The sequence below is a fragment of the Pelobates fuscus genome, chromosome 2 (assembly GCF_036172605.1).
Source record: "Pelobates fuscus isolate aPelFus1 chromosome 2, aPelFus1.pri, whole genome shotgun sequence".
Classification (NCBI taxonomy): Eukaryota; Metazoa; Chordata; class Amphibia; order Anura; family Pelobatidae; genus Pelobates; species Pelobates fuscus.
The window spans coordinates 4,353,051-4,374,106 of NC_086318.1; positions in this window are offsets into that span (position 1 = coordinate 4,353,051).

The window sequence follows — 21,056 nt, forward strand, 5'->3', positions numbered from 1 at the left end:
AGAAACCGGCCCCGGCTGGAGAAGAGGATCGCCTAATAAATCCTTTGTCTAGATTCTCCTGTATGTATTCCTCTAAGACTAAGTTCTCCTTAGTGGATAGAGGATATACATTACCCCTCGGAGGCATAGTACCAGGTAGGAGTTTAATCTTACAGTCAAAGGACCTGTGTGGGGGTAAAGTATCAGCCCTCCTTTTATCAAAGACTGCCTTTAAATCCAGGTACTGAGATGGTATCCGTAAATCTGTGGGCTGGTTAGAGTTACTAGGTGTGTCCACTACGCAAACCGGTGAGATTTTCTGTACACAACCCTTCTGGCAACCCTGACCCCAGGAGACTCTCTCACCTTGTTCCCAATCAATAATAGGGTTATGCTTTTTAAGCCAGGGGTACCCCAAGACTATAGGAACTGAAGGAGATGAGATAAGCATGAGAGAAATATCCTCCTCGTGTAAAATACCAATGGTCAACTTAACTGGTATAGTCTCACGAGAAATAACAGGATCTGATAATGGTCTACCATCTATGGCCTCAACGGCGAAGGGTGTCTCCCTTAGCTGAGATGGGATAGAATGGTTCTTGACAAAGGCTTGGTCAATAAAGCTTTCAGCTGCTCCGGAATCTATTAATGCCATAGCATTAAGTACTCCCTTTTCCCAAGTTAAAGAAACAGGTAACAGTAGCCTATGATCCTTGTAATCATATGTAGAGGACAAAATAGAAACACCCAAGACCTGTCCTCTTGAGGAACTTAGGTGCGAGCGTTTCCCGGACGGTTAGGGCAATTTAGGCGTAGGTGACCTCCTATTCCACAATACATACACAGACCCTCCCTTCTCCTATATTGTCTTTCATTTTCTGAGAGACGAGTGTTACCAATCTGCATAGGTTCTGGGAGAGCTAGAGTAGTAGATTCAGAATTCTGAAATGCGGGAGCTAGTCTTAAGGAAGGTCTATAACGTCTATCACGAGTGTTCTGCCTCTGTCTCATGCGTTCATCTATTCGAGAGATAAATGAAATTAATTCTTCCAAATTTTCAGGAAGATCTCTTGTGGCAACCTCGTCTAAGATCACATCTGATAATCCGTTCAGAAATACGTCCATATAGGCTTGTTCATTCCACTTGACCTCTGCTGCCAAGGATCTGAACTCTAACGCATAATCCACAAGTGTTAGACTATGCTGTCTAAGACGTAATAGTAATCTAGCTGCACTGGCCTTTCTTCCTGGAGGATCAAAAGTCCTCCTAAAAGTAGTAACAAATGCATTATAATTATAGACTACTGGATTATCATTTTCCCACAGAGGGTTAGCCCATCTAAGAGCTTTGTCAATGAGTAGCGAGATTATGAATCCAACCTTCGCCCTGTCTGTAGGGTAGGCGCGGGGTTGTAATTCAAAATGAATCCCTATCTGGTTTAGGAAACCTCGACAGGTATCCGGAGAACCGCCATACCGTAAAGGAGAAGTAACACGGGAAGAGGCTCCCACTGTGGCTACCTCTAGGCTTGTGTTAGCAAGAGAGATGGGTGGTGTACGCATCTCCTCTGCTTGATTGCTCAGATGGGATAGCAATGCTTGCAGCGCTAGAGCCATTTGGTCCATTCTATGGTCCATGGCTTCAAACCTCGAGTCAGGAGAACCAATCTGAGCGTTTGTACCTGCAGGATCCATGGCCCTGTCGTAATGTCAGGATCGGGACAGGGATCCAACACGCAGAATACAAACAGGAGATAGGTACGTATACCGGACCTTAGAATGGCCGGACTAACGTAAGGAGAAAGCAAAGAATGGTCAGAGACAAGCCGAGGTCGAGGGAACGAGAGAACAGGTAAGCGAGAGACGAGGTCAAAGGACACGAGAGATAAACAGGAACGAAAGTACAAGCCGAGTCAAAACCAAATAGACAATAGTAATAAGAGCACTGAGGGACCAGACAAGCTAGAACCACGACAGGGCAATGAACCATTACACACATCCCTCTTTTATACCTTGGTTCTTTAATTGATGACTCCGCCCTTGCCGAGCCCAGATTCGTTGTTCAGAACTAGATTGACAGGTTGGGATGTGATTGCCATCATGACGTCGGCTCCTGAGCGCCGCGTCATAAAAGGAAGAGGGGCTATCGCGGCCGGCGTGTGAACGGCTATGAGAGCTGTGAGGATTGGGTGAATCAGCCCCCCTGAGAGGACGGCCGCTGGAAAGTCTAACCTCCTCCGAGGTAGAGACTTCAGGTACCCTGACACCTCCCCAGTGGCAGTGTGTGTCTTTAGGAGAGGAGACAGTTGGTCCCTCTCCCCAGCAGTCAAGCGAGTCCCAGGGAGCCGAATGTGCTGTCCTTCCTCCCCAGCAGCAGTGTGTCCGGCAGGGAGCAGAGACAGTCGTTCTCGCTTCCCAGCAGCGGGACAATATATTGAAAAGGGAGACAGTCGGTCCCCCTCTCCACCAGCAGAGAGAGTGTCAGGGAGAGGAGCTTGTTATCCCCTCTGTCGGTTTCGGTGATACTTCAATTTTGATAGTTATGGCTCGCTTCAGGTATGATGTGGACCTTTACCGACAAAAGGTCACTCCGGGTCATTCTAAGCTTAGCGTGTCTTTATGCAATCTATAGCTATATACGGAGTAGACCTTTCCGTTTCCAAATTACTTATAAATACTGTTTTCTTTAACCATTCTAGATGATATTTTTGATTTATCACTAAAAATAGTTCAGTGTCTGCAGACCCAGAAGGCACTGTAATAATATTGTAATAAATGAAACAATGACTCAAATAAATATAAGATAAAAGTGTATTGGATGAATGTAACAGAATGCAAAAATAGTCAGTAAATAATTAATCTTACCAAAGTATTAGTGGCTTACAGCATGTATGGTGTCCGTGTGCAAGTGAGAATTTGAATGTATGCCTGAGTGAATGAATGTTAAAGAATGACAACGTCCTATCCTTTCTCCTTCAGTTAAATAGGCATTTTGTTCTCCATAAAGCAGCCCCCACCTGTGTGATTTTCCCAAAAAGGTTTTCTAACTTGTTACATGATGTAATGTATTGCATATCTAAGTTTGGGATATTCCCTAAATGGCTCTTGCCTGTAATTAGCTTACGAAGTGTTTTTGTATACATTTAACTGACAGCACATGTGTTTGTTCTAATTTAACTTTAACCTTGTGGAAATGTCATTGAAAGTGTAACGTTTTTCAAATCTAAGCAAAATGGCCTGCAATATTTCATACACCTATTGTACATTAGTATTAAATATATATACATATATATTGCAAACTGCACATTAAATAATGATCCATACTCCACACCCTCTCCCCAGCGGCTGAAACTATGTATGGGAGAGGAGCTTGTTCCCCCCTCTCCCCAGCGGCAGCTCAGCCCACCAAGGGGAGACCGTAAGCTCCACAACAGGGCTGTTTAGTCAAACTAAAGCTCCACAACAGGGCTGTTTAGTCAAAGGGGAGACAGTCCGTCTCTACCTCCAGCAGCAGCCCCAGATCCCGAGAGAGGAGCCTACCAACTCTTCTTTTCAGCATGGCTACAACCAGGCTACTCCCGTGGTAGCGCTGTCACCAGGGCAGAGTACCGCGGGTCTCTTTTCACTCAGCAACCCACCAAGGCAGCCTATCAGTACCCCACACAGCCGTGGTGAGGCACCTGGACACCTGAGGCACCTACACCTTTTACCCAGGTGTAGTAACCATGTATTGTGGGTGGGCTGTATTACGGTTTGTGCTTCGTGGGTGGGTTGCTGGACTAACCAGGGCACTGACCGGCAGGAGGTCAGATACCCTGTTAGTCTGTTTGGAAAAGGGGAGAAATGTGGCGGAACCAGCCTCGCCACTGGGCATTGGAGAAGACTGATTGCCAGCCTCCTGCCATGTGACTATGGCCCCTGGGATGTATTGCCTGCTCTCCTGTACTGCTGAGGATTGCTACCAACTATGTCGATTTGGCTATGGAGCTTGTGTAGTGCCCTCTGTTGGTAGCAACAGTAATATGCAGTACCTGAATAGCAAGACTGGTAATTTGCATATTCGGGTAGATTTGCATATTGCTAATTCTGCATGCAGGAGAGAGAGTTTGTGTTAATTATGGTCTTCCCTATTCGGCCCTCGAATAATAATGCCTTTCCTTACCACTCCAGGGGGGCCTACTAGGGGGTTAATGTTGGCAGGCCAGCAATAGGTTATGTGTTTGACTGTTATCTTCCCACAATGTCTTAATGTTCCAGCACTGCTATAATATGGCCATCTCCCTGCAGCTCCAGTAATACTCCCGTGTTTCTAATACTTTACCCTGAAACTGAGTAACTCTCTCCAGACCTGTGAGCAGACTGTATTAACCCGTAATGTCAATGGTTTAGCAATATTTTAGAATTGTTGCCTCAATGTGGCTACAGCCTGAGAGCAGCCTGCTTAGACTTATTAAGCGATAGGTGAATGTATAGGATGCCGTTGGGCATTAGGCTACTCAAATAAGCGTGTTCGACTCCTGTTTCTTGATTATCATAACTTTTGAAGCCATTATGCAAGCCATGTTAACTTGCTCCATGCGAATCGCATCTCCTGCTATAGCTAAATGTTCCCCAGCTTATGACCTTTATGTTATATTATAAAAAAACAAAATGTGCTGTTTTACATGCCATACTGTGTGATGCAATGAATACGCCTGCAGATGCTGTTGTGGCACTGCTAATCTGCTGTTACCTTTAGCACAAATAAAAATAAAGAATTAAAAAAAAAAATTATGGTCTTCCCCGCCCATTTATAAATATGTAATTATGTTATAATAAGTCACTGTATGTTGCCTGCTATGATTTGACTGTTTGTAATTTTATTGAGTTTTCACAGCAATGTTAATGTAATGACCATGTGGGCTAGTCCCAAGTAGGCGCAAGCTAGGAAGCGTCCATTAACGGAGGGTACTCGGTCGTAGTACGGGGAGCTTGTTACAAAGGGAATAAGGTAGCACTCCAAACTCCCGAACCGGAACCTCATGAATAGCTGTTAGCAGACGAATAGGAACCAGGGACCTGGAGGCTCAGCGGTGCCTGCACGTAAAAGTGTCCGCTTTTAGTGCACTGATTCCGGGCTGAGCACCGCTGGCCGTCCGGGGAGCTCCATAACACCGCCACCTAGCGGCCGCTAAGTGTAATCGCGGCCACCCAGTAACAGTCAATTAAGCTGCGGCTAACCGCAGCTACTGGGTGGTCAATTGACTGCACACGCTCGTTAAGCCGCGGTTAACCGCGGCTTCAGGGAGGTAGATTGGCTGCACACGCCAGCTTCTGGGTGGCCAATTAACAGCGCCTGCTGGCTCCCCACGGCTCTGGGTAATAGAAGGCGGTTCGTGCGGTAGACATAATCAGTAAAATTAGCCGTTTAACTGCCGGTCCATAATCCAAAGGCAGCAGGCGGGCAACCAGGCTTCTCCAATGCAATGTGGCGAGATTGGTCTCGTCACATCTCTCCCCCTTTCCAAACAGACTAACAGGGTACCTGACCTCCTGCCGGTCAGTGCCCTTGTTAGTCCAGCAGCCCACCCACAAAACAGAAACAGCAGTACAGCCCACCCACAATAACTGGTTACTACACCTTGTGGGGATATTTATGGGATAATAATAGTAAACAGTTGAGAATTGCCCACTATTTCAATTCTCAGATCCCAAAGATCGTTATCGTGTAAGTGAAATGTATTCCATATAAATAAAATCACAATTTGTTATAAAAATAGATACAATTTGTGACAATTTAAATAATAATAATAAGTAACATGCGTGACAATAATCAATGAATATTTAGTATAACATGGTATGCAATACAATATGGTAATGTAAGAACATCTTCCAATGGCTAACACAGTCTTGATTGTCAAGAAGATTTATGATGGGCTTCACAGAGACAAAGAAAAAGTTTCACACAGCTTGCAGCGTAAAGCCATAAAAACTTTAGCTGACAGTTAGAATAACCCTTTCAATGCTGGCTAGACCTCCTAGATAATTAAGACCTATTCTCATGTGATTTTAAATAAAACAACATTTAAACCAGCTTGTGGGAATATTTATGGGATAATAATAGTAAACAGTTGAGAAATTGCCCACTAATTCAATTCTCAGATCCCAAAGATCGTTATCGTTGTAAGTGAAATGTATACCATATAAATAATTCACAAATTGTTATAAAAATAGTTTATTTTTAACAATTTAAATAATAATAATGAGTAACATGCGTAACAATAATCAATGAATATTCAGTATAAAACAATATGCAATACGAAGTGGCAATTTATACTTCCACTGGTTAACATAGCAATTGTCAAGAAGATTTCTGACTGTCTTCACAGAGAAACAAAGTGAAACTCACACACAGAGCTGCAACGTAGAGCAATAAATCTTAGCTAACAGTTAATAACCCTTTCAATGCTGGCTAGACCTCTTCTAAGGATATAAGATCTATTCCTATGTAATTTTAAATAAAATAACATTTAACCAGTTCATTAGCCATTTCCTGGATCCATCCAATTAAGAGAAAATCTTACTATGTTATATAAGCAGAATTTAATTAATTTGTCTAACAGATATTTTATCTTATTTTAGAGCAAATCAATACAGCTGGATAAATGTCACGATATTCTAACATGTGATATTAATCACATAAATACAATGTTATCGTTTTACCTGCAGAGTGAAAAGTTTAAAATGTATTCCTTATTACTAAGATTTCTAAATATGAAATCTAATCATGATTTATCCAGTCATATATCATGCTATTAATTTTAATTAATTAATTGAAGCCAGTATATTTACCAGTTAAGTAGATATTTTCTCATCAGATATTTTCAGGTAGCTAAGTGTCAAGGAATGTTTCTCTGTCTTTTCTTCCTTAGCCTGCTTCCGACTCTTTGCATTCATCTGCCCCCTCTCTGCATCTCTGAAGGCCCGAATGCTTGAATGCCTGACTCTTGAGTGTCTGAATCTCTCTCTCTTTTTCTTAACTTTTTAAAAGGGAAAGTTTCTCTGTTCGTCAGTGGCTAATAAACCAATGGGAACACTGTGGGTGTGGTTGCCTTCTAAATAATACATTTAGTATTTGGTCTATAGAGGGCAGTCTCATCCCACTAAACATACCTATCCAGGAAAGAGTTAACTTTTCCTGGTGGCTATTTTGACGTCATCTTGGCTTATCTATATTTTTGCCTATAACTCAGGTTTCCTTTCAGATCAAAGGGTTTTCTTGAAATTTCTTCAGACTATGTGTCTCCATTTTCTGTAGTAATTGCTAATATGACAGTTTGTAATACTATAAATGACCCCTAAATACAATGGGAATCTGTTAGATATAGAAAGAAACATTTAATTATTTAATCTTCTCTGTCACAATGTCTGGGTTTAGAATTTATTCTATTCCATTAGCATTTTAGACAGTCTATCCACCCCCGTTCTCATTTCTTATCTCTAGGTTGTATATACTATACATTCCATTCAGCTCTGGGAAAGCGGTTAGTTTTAGAGAAAGGATAGAAATTTCGTGTCTCTTTGTTAACTTGAAAATAACAAAATGGAGTCTGGTCTGTTTATAGTGACTTCAGAACATACACTTTTAATTTCTATCATAGCACAAAATGTCTGCCGATATAAATACCCTGACAAGCTCATTAATCATTTCCTGGAACCATCAAATAAGATTAATCTACCATGTTCTATAAGCAGAATTTTAACTTGCCTAAACAGATATTTTATCTTATTTTAGAGCAAATCAATACACCTGGAAAATATCACGATATGCTAACATGTGATAAATCACATAAATACATAATTATTAATGTCTATCTGCAGAATAGAAAGCTTAATAATGTACTTCTTATTTAACTAAGATTTCTAAATATCGAAATCTGATCGTGATTTATCCAGTCATATATCATGCTATTAGAAAATGTTAATTAATTTAGATTAATTAATTGAAGCCAGTATAATTACCAGTTAAGTAGATATTTTCATCAAATTAGTAGGTAGTCTCAGGAACTGAATGTCATGGGTCTCTTTCTCGGTCTCTGTCCAACTCCTTCCTCTGCATTCCTCTCTCTTCCCTTTGTCTTAACTTTTAAAGGAAAAGATTCTCTGTTCATCACTAGGTAATAGACCAATAGGGACACTGGTGGTGTGGTTACCTTCCTTTTAACAATTTAAGTATTTGGTCTCTAGAGGGCAGTCTCGTCCCACTAAACATACCTATCCAGGAAAGAGTTAACTTTTCCTGGTGGCTATTTTGACGTCATTTAGGTTATCTTTATAGTTGTTTATAATTTAAGTTTTCTGTCAGATCAAACAGTTTCTTTGGGCTTTCTTCAGACTATGTGTCTCCAAATTCTGCTATAATTTCTAATATGACAGTTCTTAAACTTAATATCACCTTTCACTACAATGGGACTCTTATACATTATCGAAAGTAAAATTAAATTATTTAATCTTCTCTGTCACAAATGTCTGGGTTTTAGAATTGATTATATTCCATTAGCATTTAGACAGTCTTCTTATCACTTGATCTGTTTATACTATGCATTCCTTTAGCTCTGGCAAAGTGGTTAGTTTTACAGAAAGGATAGAAATTTCGTGTCTCTTTGTTAACTTGAAAATAACAAAATGGAGTCTGTTCTGTTCAGAGTGACTGACAATGTACCTTTTAATTTCTATCATAGCACAAAATGTCTGCCCATATAAATACCCTGACAACCAGAATAAGGGATAAACTTGTTCATGTCCAGGTGCCTCACCACGGCTGTGTGGGGGACTGGTAGGCTGCCTTGGTGCGTTGCTGAGTGGGCAGAGACCAGCGGTACTCTGCCCTGGTGCCAGCGCTACCACGGATGTAGCCTGGTTGCTGGAGACCGACTGACTCCCCTTTGGATACACCGCTCTGCTGCTGGAGACCGACTGTCTCCCCTTTACATGCACAGCTCTGCTGCCGGAGGGGGAGACCGACTGTCTCCCTTTTGGCTAAACAGCCCGGTCATTGGGGGAACAGGACTGACTGTCCTTACACCCTGTGCTGTAGGTGCAGAGACCACGGTCCCATCTGCACAGTTGTGGTGCTTACAGTCTTCCCCCGGTACACTAAGCTGTCAATGAGGAGAAAGGGTAACAGGCTCCTCTCCTGATAGAACACGCTGCCGCTGGGGAAAGGAGACTGGGCTCTCTATTCCCCGCACATTAATAATCTGCCGCTGGGGAGAGGGGGTAACAAGCTCCTCTCCCATATATACTTCCAGCCTCTGTGGAGGGATACCGACTGTCTCTACTCCCAATACAGAGTCCTGCTGCTGGGGAAAGGAGACTGGGCTCTCTATTCCCTGCTGGACACTCTGCCGCTGGGAAATGGAGACTGGGCTCCCAATTCCCAAAAAATAACATTGCCGCTGGGGATCTGAGCCGACTGCCCAGCATCCCTGTAGCTTACCCTGCCGCTGAGGAGGGATGACGCTGCTCTCCTCTCCCTGCACTTCACACTGCCTTCCCGGCATATCACTCTGCTGCTGGGGGGCAGGAACAACTACCTCTGCCCCCTGTAACTCAGTCTGCCACTGGGGAGGGAGGACGCTGCTCTCCTCTCCCTGCACTTCACACTGCCGCTGGGGAATGGAGACTGGGCTCCCAATTCCCTGCAGGACCAGTCCCATCTCCACCGGCCACCTGGGGTTCTTCCCAGTAAAACTTTACTCTCTTGTCCCAGCTGAATGGGTCTGGCTCTGGGTCTGTCACTCTGCTCGCCTGCTGAGCCTTCTCACTGCATTGAATCAGCTGCTGGTAGCCCTGTTCTAGCTCCATCTCCCGGGTCACCAGGTGGACCAGGTCTTGCTCCATCTCGTGAGCGTCGTCCCAGTCATACCTGCTCTCCCTCCACTCCAAGAGATCACTGAACCGGGCTTGTGTAGGGCTCCCAAATTCGAGCTCTGAAAAAGACTCTGTTACAAATTGCTATTTGTAACTGGCCCTTTAAATGATAAACTGGCATTTATCACTGGGCATTGGAGAAGCCTGTTTGCCAGCCTCCTTCCTCATGACTATGGCCCCTGGAAGATTGTGCCCCTGAAAACTCATTAACTTTTATTGGGTGTGTATGGCCCTTTAAGAACCGTCTGGGGACATCTTTTAACTTTGGTGAACCATGCCCCTTTAAGACTATGTCCCCAGACCTGCAACATAACTTGTTCCTGGCTTTCTCCCACTTGGTTCAGTAAATGGGGCTTACTGAACCAAGTACCACACAGGCGGACCACCCAGAAGTTAAAGTATGCAGGCAATTTACCTCCCAGGCTGTGAGGTTACTGCAGGTTAATTGCCGACCGCTGGGTGTCCGCCATTCGACAGTCGAACACGTGGCGGCGGCCATCTTTGTTCATTCGAACGCGGTGAGCGGTGTATGCTAAAGATTCTGTGGAACTAAAATCGGTTGCGCAAATACACGAACACCACTGACCCTTACCTTCGTCCATACTGAACTTGCAGCTCCAGAGACTAAGTCCCATTCGAAGACGTTTTTCTGCATGAAATTGACCGACCGCACAGCCCAAATCTATGGAACTGTTTTGGGCAGGAAATTGTGCTTGCGGTCGGTCATAAAGGACTTCCACCTAACTTTTGATCCGCTGGAGGGATTTGGCTGATTTTTGGAAGTGTTTATGTTTGATGTATGCTGAGTTTAAATATGTGCGATTGAATGTATGGTTTTAAAGTTACAGTGTATGTGTAAAAACTGTATTTTTACTGTCTGTAATAATTATGTTAACTGCTTATCTGAGGGGAGGGGATGTGTGGGTTGTTACAAATCGCTATTTGTAACTGGCCCTTTAAATGAGAAATTGCCCTGCTTCCCTGGATTGTGGAGAAGCATGTTTGCCAGCCTCCTGCCTCATGACTATGGCCCCTGGAAGATTGTGCACCTGAAAACTTATTAACATTTATTGGGTGTGTATGGCCCTTTAAGAACCGTCTGGGGACATATTGTGACTTTGCTGAACAATGCCCCTTTAAGACTATGTCCCCAGACCGGTAAAATAACTTGTTCCTGGCTTTCCCCCACTTGGTTCAGTAAATCCGTTACATTGGTGGCAGCGGTGGGATGGCGTCCTAGTGCGAGGAGAAGCAGCTCAGAGACACTGGTAACGTTTGGAGTTACAATTGAGGGCAACGCTAGCCATTGGGCAGCGCCCCTGGCTACAACAGGATGGAATCAGCTGGTTTGCGGACAGCGTTCCATGATGAGGAGGAGAAGGAGGCCGCAGATTACAGGGATGCAGCCAGAAGGGAACTCTGGTATGATGCCCTGGAAGATGCCCAGTGGCGGCGAGGTGAGGGCCTCCCCAGTGATGAGCAGCGGCTACAGAAGCGTGTGGCAATGCGAATATGTCTATTGGGGGAGCAGCCCCTAGATGAGTGGGTGGCAAGACTGGAGACCCTGGTATGGCGAGAGATCGGGCTAGACAACGCATACCAGGCCCTCTGGTGGCATACCATTCGACTTACTCCCTGGACGGCCGAACACGACCTACCGGAGGGGGATGATTATGATGGTCCTGGTCTACTTCAGGATGCCATGGAGGAGGATCTTGATTTCGGCAGCACGGAGGAGTCTAGGTTTTGGGACATCTACGACTACCGGATGGGCATGTATGTCTGGGCTGACGAACGCGAGGTGAGAGAAGACATGACCCACCTGGTAACAAGGGAGTGGGAGCTGGAGCAAGACTACCTACACCTGCTCAGCTCCGTGCAGCCCCAACCTACCCGACAAGCAGAACCAGGTCTAGAGCCCTTCAGCTGGAAGGATATCGTAGAGGTTAACTGGGAAGATCCCCAACCCCAGAGTGAGTGTCAGGGAGCCGAAGGTGCCGTCCTTCCCCCCCAGCAGCAGTGTGTCCTACAGAGAGCAGAGACAGTTGGTCCCTCTCTACAGCAACAGGACAATGGTAAGGGAGTGGAGACAGGCGGTCTCCCTCTCCAGCGGCAGTGTGTACCCCAGGGGGCCGAAGGTGCCGTCCTTCCCCCCCAGCAGCAGTGTGTCCTACAGAGAGCAGAGACAGTTGGTCCCTCTCTACAGCAACAGGACAATGGTAAGGGAGTGGAGACAGGCGGTCTCCCTCTCCAGCGGCAGTGTGTACCCCAGGGGGCCGAAGGTGCCGACCTTCCCCCCCAGCAGCAGTGTGTCCTACAGAGAGCAGAGACAGTTGGTCCCTCTCTACAGCAACAGGACAATGTTACGGGAGTGGAGACAGGCGGTCTCCCTCTCCAGCGGCAGCCTGTGTTTCCGGGAAAGGAGCACAGCACCCCCTCTGCCCAGCGGCAGCTTACTCTAACAAGGGGAGACACCAATCCCCCAGACGGCGCAGATGGGACCGTGGTCTCTGTGCCTGACCTACAGGGATGCTGGACAGCCTTTCCAGATCCCCAACTACCCTCACCGGGACACCCAGAGGAGGGGGTAAGTACAAATTCCCCTCCCCAGGTAACTCCTAGCGTGGCACCAGAGTTAACAGAGGCAATGTTAACCCCTACGGACGTCCATGTTCCCTTGGCTACTGAGCCGGACTATGTCCCAAGCATCCCAGCAGACGAGCTGGCAGCTGGGCAGAGTGCAGTCGGCCTCTGCCCTACCTTTGTCCCTGGTCCAGAGCCTGATGTCCTGCAGGCTACCCCAGCAGAAGAGCTGGCAGCTGGGCAGAGTGCAGTCGGCCTCTGCCCTACCTTTGTCCCTGGTCCAGAGCCTGATGTCCTGCAGGCTACCCCAGCAGAAGAGCTGGCATCTGGGCAGAGTGCAGTTGGCCTCTGCCCTTCAAGTACCCTCGGCATGTGGCCTCATTACCACAGCCAAATACCCAGGTGCAGTGACTGTGTGTTGTGGGTGGGCTGTTCCTGTACTTTGATGTTGTGGGGGGGCTACTCGGACATCTGTTTATTGTGGGTTGGTGGATCGACTAACGGAGGCACTGACCGACAGGAGGTCAGGTGCCTGGTTAGTCTTCCCCCCAAAGGGGAGATGTGTTACAAATCGCTATTTGTAACTGGCCCTTTAAATGAGAAATTGCCCTGCTTCCCTGGATTGTGGAGAAGCATGTTTGCCAGCCTCCTGCCTCATGACTATGGCCCCTGGAAGATTGTGCCCCTGAAAACTTATTAACATTTATTGGGTGTGTATGGCCCTTTAAGAACCGTCTGGGGACATATTGTGACTTTGCTGAACAATGCCCCTTTAAGACTATGTCCCCAGACCGGTAAAATAACTTGTTCCTGGCTTTCCCCCACTTGGTTCAGTAAATAGGGCTTACTGAACCAAGTACCACACAGGCGGACCACCCAGAAGCTAAAGTGTGCAGACAATTTACCTCCCAGGCTGTGAGGTTACTGCCGGTTAATTGCACGTGGCGGCGGCCATCTTTGTTCATTCGAACGCGGTCAGCGGTGTATGCTAAAGATTCTGTGGAACTAAAATCGGCTACACATTTTGCCGAACACCGCTGACCCTTACCTTCTTCCATACTGAACTTGCAGCTCCAGAGACTAAGTCCCGTTCGAAATGGGACTTAGTCGTTTTTTCGCATGAAATTGACCGACCGCACAGCCCAAATCTATGGAACTGTTTTGGGCAGGAAAATGTGCTTGCGGTCGGTCATAAAGGGACCTCCAGCTAACTTTTGATCCACTGGAGGGATTTGGCTGATTTTTGGAAGGGTTTATGTTTGATGTATGCTGAGTCTGAATATGCAACTTTTATTGAAATTGAATGTATGGTTTTAAAGTTACAGTGTGTGTGTAAAAACTGTATTTTTATTGTATGTAATAATTGCTTTAACTGTTTATCTGAGGGGAGGGAACCTGTGGGCTGTACCAGATGTGTGATTGGTGATTTTATGCCTCCCCCTGGGAGTGTCCTATTTGCATGTAACCTCAATAAAAGCCAGGCTGGGTGTTCCAGACCTCAGACCTCTTCTGACCCTCAATACGTAGCCGTGTCTCGTTATTGGAGGGAACTGCTATATCACACTGGGGATTGCTATGCTCTGCATATTCCCCTGAGCTCTTAATCACTTAGCTCTTTTAAGAGCTTGTTCCAGATACGCTCTCCAGGAGCAGAGATCTTCCCCACACGTTCCTGAATGCTGAAGGTTCATTCCAGGGTGGACGGAAGACGGCGCGGCTCCAGTTAAGCTACGGCGGTTGTGGAGCCTGCGGTGGTTGTGGTGTCGTCTGCAGTGCTTGGAGTCCTCTGAGAGCGCTAGGAGCATCCATCAACGGAGGGTACTCGGTCGGGGTACACGGAGCTCCGTTACATGGGTTGTACTGTTATTTGATTGGTTATTTTATGGATGTGTGTGTTCTGTATGTGCACAACCGTAATAAAAACCAGTCTGGGGGTTCCAGCACCTCAGACCTCTTCTGACCCTCAATACGTAGCCTTGTCTCGTTATTGGAGGGAACTGCTATATCACACTGGGGATTGCTATGCTCTGCATATTCCCCTGAGCTTTAATCACTTAGCTCTTTTAAGAGCTGGTTCCGGATACGCTCTCCTGGAGGAGAGGTCTTCCCCACACGGTCCTGGAAGACAGAAGCCGATCCAGGGTGGAAGGAAGACGGCGTGGCTCCAGTTAAGCTTCGGCGGTTGTGGAGTCTGCGGTGGCTGTGGTGTCCGGTGCTTGTGGTCCTCGGCGCAAGCTAGGAAGCGTCCATCAACGGAGGGTACTCGGTCGGAGTACACGGAGCTCTGTTACAGACTCCCATAACAAGCCAGGACCATCAATCTCCTCTCCCTCTGGCTTGTCATGCTCGGCTGTCCAGGGCAGGTACTGTGCCCCATACCACCAGAGCGCCTGGTAGGCATCTTCCAGCCATATCTCCTGCCATACCCGCAGCTCCAATTCCTTCACCCATTCCTCCAGGGGCTGCTCACCCATTCCTCCAGGGGCTGCAATCGCTGGTCTTCCTTGGGGAGTCTCTCGCCCCACTGGTACTCCGCAATACCCAGTGCCTGGTACCAGATGCCTTTGCGAACTGCATCTCGGTCATCCATGGCACCCTCATCGTACTCCACTGCTGGTTCCATCCTGGTGCTGTCAGGGTCGCTGTACTCAGACATGCGTTGCCCTCAAATTGTAAAATCCACGGAATGGTGTCTCCTGTAGCTGTCCTTCTGGCTGTGGGAACGATCCCGCCGCTTGCCACCAATTGTAACGACACCCCCAGGCATAAAAGGGTTTAACCGCCGTTTAGTAGATCTTCCCTTCCAGAGACACAGGCACAGCTACTGTAGACACCAATACACCGAACCGGAGAAGCATATGAATGCCGTAAACAGCTGAACCGGAACCATATGAATGCTGCAAAACAGCCGAACAGGAAAAAACGTACGAATAGGTTTACACTCCTAGCAGTCAAACTGGAACAGCATACAGTAAATCCCCCCAAGAACGAGACAAGGCTCCGTGTTTGAGGGTCAAGCAGTGGTCTGTTTAATTAACACTCACAGACTTTTATGCAAGTCCCTATGCAAGGGGACATCCCACAGGGAGGGACAACATGTAACCAATCCCGTATAGTAAAACATAAAACACACCCAGCACAAACACATAAAATCCTCCCCTCTGCCTGTGATATAATTACTGAACACAATGGGTTAATGTTGTGACAAACTGCCATTTGCTACTGGGCATTGGAGAGGACTGTTTGCTAGCCTCCTGCCCTGCGACTATGGCCCTGGGATGTATTGCCCTTTAAGAACTGATTTGGGCTTATGGACTTTTATTGTACAGTGCTGGCCCTTTTAAAAACAGTGTACGGACACATGGAAACTTTTTGGACACTTTTTCTTCCCCTTTGAATCCCTGGGAAGGTGAGGCTCTTCCCCTCCCCCAGCTCCATTGCTCTCCAGCAGGGAGTTGTCCCAGGGACACTGCCAGACCAGTGGGAACTGGTTTGTGCAGGAAAAGCCATGCTTGCAAGTGATAATAACCTAACTTTTTAACCCCTGGACGGATTCATGCGATTCTTACATATGTTGCTCTCCAAGTTATGCCGATCACAGAAATATACGTTTTATTTGTATGTGATGTAAAATCAGGGAGTTATAAAAATGTATAAAAAGTATGATTTTTCAGTTTGGAGATTATTGAGTAGACAGTAAGAAACTCAATTATCTCCCAAGCAGAGGGGAGGAGATGTATGGGAGTGCTTGTACTGTATACTACGTGTTTATTGGTTGTTCTGTAAACCCCTGTGGGCGGTCCTGTATGTGTTAAACCTGCATAAAAGAAGGCCCTTTGGTGCCAAGTAAACAGAGTTCTTCTTGACCCTCAACACGTCGTCTTGTCTCGTGATTGGAAGGGACAGCTATATTCACACTGGGGATTGCTATGCGCTGCATACTCACTTGAGCTTTAATCACTTAGCTCTTTTAAGAGCTTGCTCCTGTTACGCTCTCCTTGGAGGAGAGGTCTTTCCCACACGGTCCTGGATGCTAGAGGTTCATACAGGGTGGAAGGAATACGGCGAGACTCCAGTTAAGCTACGGCGGTTGTGGAGTCTGCGGTGGTTGTGGTGTCTGCTGCAGTGCTTGGAGTCCTCAGGAAGCGCTAGGAGCATCCGTCAATGGAAGGTGTTCGTTACAAATGTAATTTATCACAGGCAGGAAAAATGCAGTTTTTACAGCATATTCATAACTTCTAAAATATACATCACATTCACATAAAAAATATATATTCACAATCAATCCATTCAGGGGAACAACATATCAAAAAATTTCATGAATCAGACCAGGGGTTCAGAAGTTAGTAAAGTATATTTTGGGGCCTGGCTGGCAGCATGGCAATCTGGTTTAAACAGGTTTTACAGAGGCCTCTATCCTGGAGATAATGGGGAAAGTAATCCAATTATCCAGGGCTAGAAGCAGACTCCATTGAGCACATGTTTCCAGTAAAACACAAAAGGATACAAAAATACATAACTCCTATCATACTGAATTGAACGGGCCAAATCTCCCAGGGTTCATAGTCACAGGGCAAGAGGCGGGCAACCAGGCTCCTCCAATGCAATGTGGCGAGATTGGTCTCGTCACAGTGAGTTAATGGTTATATTGGAGGGGATGGAAGATGAGTTACTGGTTATATTGGAGGGGATGGAAGATGAGTTACTGGTTATATTGGGGGGATGGAAGGTGAGTTACTGGTTATATTGGAGGGGATGGAAGGTGAGTTACTGGTTATATTGGAGGGGATGGAAGGTGAGTTACTGGTTATATTGGAGGGGATGGAAGGTGAGTTACTGGTTATATTGGAGGGATGGAAGGTGAGTTACTGGTTATACTTGAGGGGAAGGAAGGTGAGTTACTGGTTATATTGGAGGGATGGAAGGTGAGTTACTGGTTATATTGGAGGGATGGAAGGTGAGTTACTGGTTATATTGGAGGGGATGGAAGGTGAGTTACTGGTTATATTGGAGGGATGGAAGGTGAGTTACTGGTTATATTGGAGGGGATGGAAGGTGAGTTACTGGTTATATTGGAGGGGATGGAAGGTGAGTTACTGGTTATATTGGAGGGGATGGAAGGTGAGTTACTGGTTATATTGGAGGGGATGGAAGGTGAGTTACTGGTTATATTGGAGGGATGGAAGGTGAGTTACTGGTTATATTAGATGGGATGGAAGGTGAGTTACTGGTTAAATTGGATGGGATGGAAGGTGAGTTACTGGTTATATTGGAGGGATGGAAGGTGAGTTACTGGCTATATTGGAGGGATGGAAGGTGAGTTACTGGTTATATTGGAGGGGATGGAAGGTGAGTTACTGGTTATATTGGAGGGATGGAAAGTGAGTTGCTGGTTATATTGGAGGGGATGGAAGGTGAGTTACTGGTTATATTGGAGGGGATGGAAGGTGAGTTACTGGTTATATTGGAGGGACGGAAGGTGAGTTACTGGTTATATTGGAGGGGATGGAAGGTGAGTTACTGGTTATATTGGAGGGATGGAAGGTGAGTTACTGGTTATATTGGAGGGGATGGAAGGTGAGTTACTGGTTATATTGGAGGGGATGGAAGGTGAGTTACTGGTTATATTGGAGGGATGGAAGGTGAGTTACTGGTTATATTGGAGGGATGGAAGGTGAGTTACTGGTTATATTGGAGCGGATGGAAGGTGAGTTACTGGTTATATTGGAGGGATGGAAGGTGAGTTACTGGTTATATTGGAGGGATGGAAGGTGAGTTACTGGTTATATTGGAGGGGATGGAAGGTGAGTTACTGGTTATATAGGAGGGATGGAAGGTGAGTTACTGGTTATATTGGAGGGGATGGAAGGTGAGTTACAGGTTATATTGGAGGGGATGGAAGGTGAGTTACTGGTTATATTGGAGGGATGGAAGGTGAGTTACTGGTTATATTGGAGGGGATGGAAGGTGAGTTACTGGTTATATTGGAGGGATGGAAGGTGAGTTACTGGTTATATTGGAGGGGATGGAGGGTGAGTTACTGGTTATATTGGAGGGATGGAAGGTGAGTTACTGGTTATATTGGAGGGATGGAAGGTGAGTTACTGGTTATATTGGAGGGATGGAAGGTGAGTTACTGGTTATATTGGAGGGATGGAAGGTGAGTTACTGGTTATATTGGAGGGATGGAAGGTGAGTTACTGGTTATATTGGAGGGGATGGAAGGTGAGTTACTGGTTATATTGGAGGGATGGAAGGTGAGTTACTGGTTATATTGGAGGGATGGAAGGTGAGTTACTGGTTATATTGGAGGGATGGAAGGTGAGTTACTGGTTATATTGGAGGGGATGGAAGGTGAGTTACTGGTTATATTGGAGGGATGGAAGGTGAGTTACTGGTTATATTGGAGGGATGGAAGGTGAGTTACTGGTTATATTGGAGGGATGGAAGGTGAGTTACTGGTTATATTGGAGGGGATGGAAGGTGAGTTACTGGTTATATTGGAGGGATGGAAGGTGAGTTACTGGTTATATTGGAGGGATGGAAGGTGAGTTACTGGTTATATTGGAGGGGATGGAAGGTGAGTTACTGGTTATATTGGAGGGGATGGAAGGTGAGTTACTGGTTATATTGGAGGGGATGGAAGGTGAGTTACTGGTTATATTGGAGGGGATGGAAGGTGAGTTACTGGTTATATTGGAGGGATGGAAGGTGAGTTACTGGTTATATTGGAGGGATGGAAGGTGAGTTACTGGTTATATTGGAGGGATGGAAGGTGAGTTACTGGTTATATTGGAGGGGATGGAAGGTGAGTTACTGGTTATATTGGAGGGATGGAAGGTGAGTTACTGGTTATATTGGAGGGGATGGAAGGTGAGTTACTGGTTATATTGGAGGGATGGAAGGTGAGTTACTGGTTATATTGGAGGGATGGAAGGTGAGTTACTGGTTATATTGGAGGGATGGAAGGTGAGTTACTGGTTATATTGGAGGGATGGAAGGTGAGTTACTGGTTATATTGGAGGGATGGAAGGTGAGTTACTGGTTATATTGGAGGGGATGGAAGGTGAGTTACTGGTTATATTGGAGGGGATGGAAGGTGAGTTACTGGTTATATTGGAGGGATGGAAGGTGAGTTACTGGTTATATTGGAGGGGATGGAAGGTGAGTTACTGGTTATATTGGAGGGGATGGAAGGTGAGTTACTGGTTATATTGGAGGGGATGGAAGGTGAGTTACTGGTTATATTGGAGGGATGGAAGGTGAGTTACTGGTTATATTGGAGGGATGGAAGGTGAGTTACTGGTTATATTGGAGGGATGGAAGGTGAGTTACTGGTTATATTGGAGGGATGGAAGGTGAGTTACTGGTTATATTGGAGGGGATGGAAGGTGAGTTACTGGTTATATTGGAGGGATGGAAGGTGAGTTACTGGTTATATTGGAGGGATGGAAGGTGAGTTACTGGTTATATTGGAGGGGATGGAAGGTGAGTTACTGGTTATATTGGAGGGGATGGAAGGTGAGTTACTGGTTATATTGGAGGGATGGAAGGTGAGTTACTGGTTATATTGGAGGGGATGGAAGGTGAGTTACTGGTTATATTGGAGGGGATGGAAGGTGAGTTACTGGTTATATTGGAGGGATGGAAGGTGAGTTACTGGTTATATTGGAGGGATGGAAGGTGAGTTACTGGTTATATTGGAGGGATGGAAGGTGAGTTACTGGTTATATTGGAGGGATGGAAGGTGAGTTACTGGTTATATTGGAGGGATGGAAGGTGAGTTACTGGTTATATTGGAGGGGATGGAAGGTGAGTTACTGGTTATATTGGAGGGATGGAAGGTGAGTTACTGGTTATATTGGAGGGATGGAAGGTGAGTTACTGGTTATATTGGAGGGGATGGAAGGTGAGTTACTGGTTATATTGGAGGGGATGGAAGGTGAGTTACTGGTTATATTGGAGGGGATGGAAGGTGAGTTACTGGTTATATTGGAGGGATGGAAGGTGAGTTACTGGTTATATTGGAGGGATGGAAGGTGAGTTACTGGTTATATTGGAGGGGATGGAAGGTGAGTTACTGGTTATATTGGAGGGGATGGAAGGTGAGTTACTGGTTATATTGGAGGGATGGAAGGTGAGTTACTGGTTATATTGGAGGGATGGAAGGTGAGTTACTGGTTATATTGGAGGGGATGGAAGGTGAGTTACTGGTTATATTGGAGGGGATGGAAGGTGAGTTACTGGTTATATTGGAGGGGATGGAAGGTGAGTTACTGGTTATATTGGAGGGATGGAAGGTGAGTTACTGGTTATATTGGAGGGGATGGAAGGTGAGTTACTGGTTATATTGGAGGGGATGGAAGGTGAGTTACTGGTTATATTGGAGGGATGGAAGGTGAGTTACTGGTTATATTGGAGGGATGGAAGGTGAGTTACTGGTTATATTGGAGGGATGGAAGGTGAGTTACTGGTTATATTGGAGGGATGGAAGGTGAGTTACTGGTTATATTGGAGGGATGGAAGGTGAGTTACTGGTTATATTGGAGGGATGGAAGGTGAGTTACTGGTTATATTGGAGG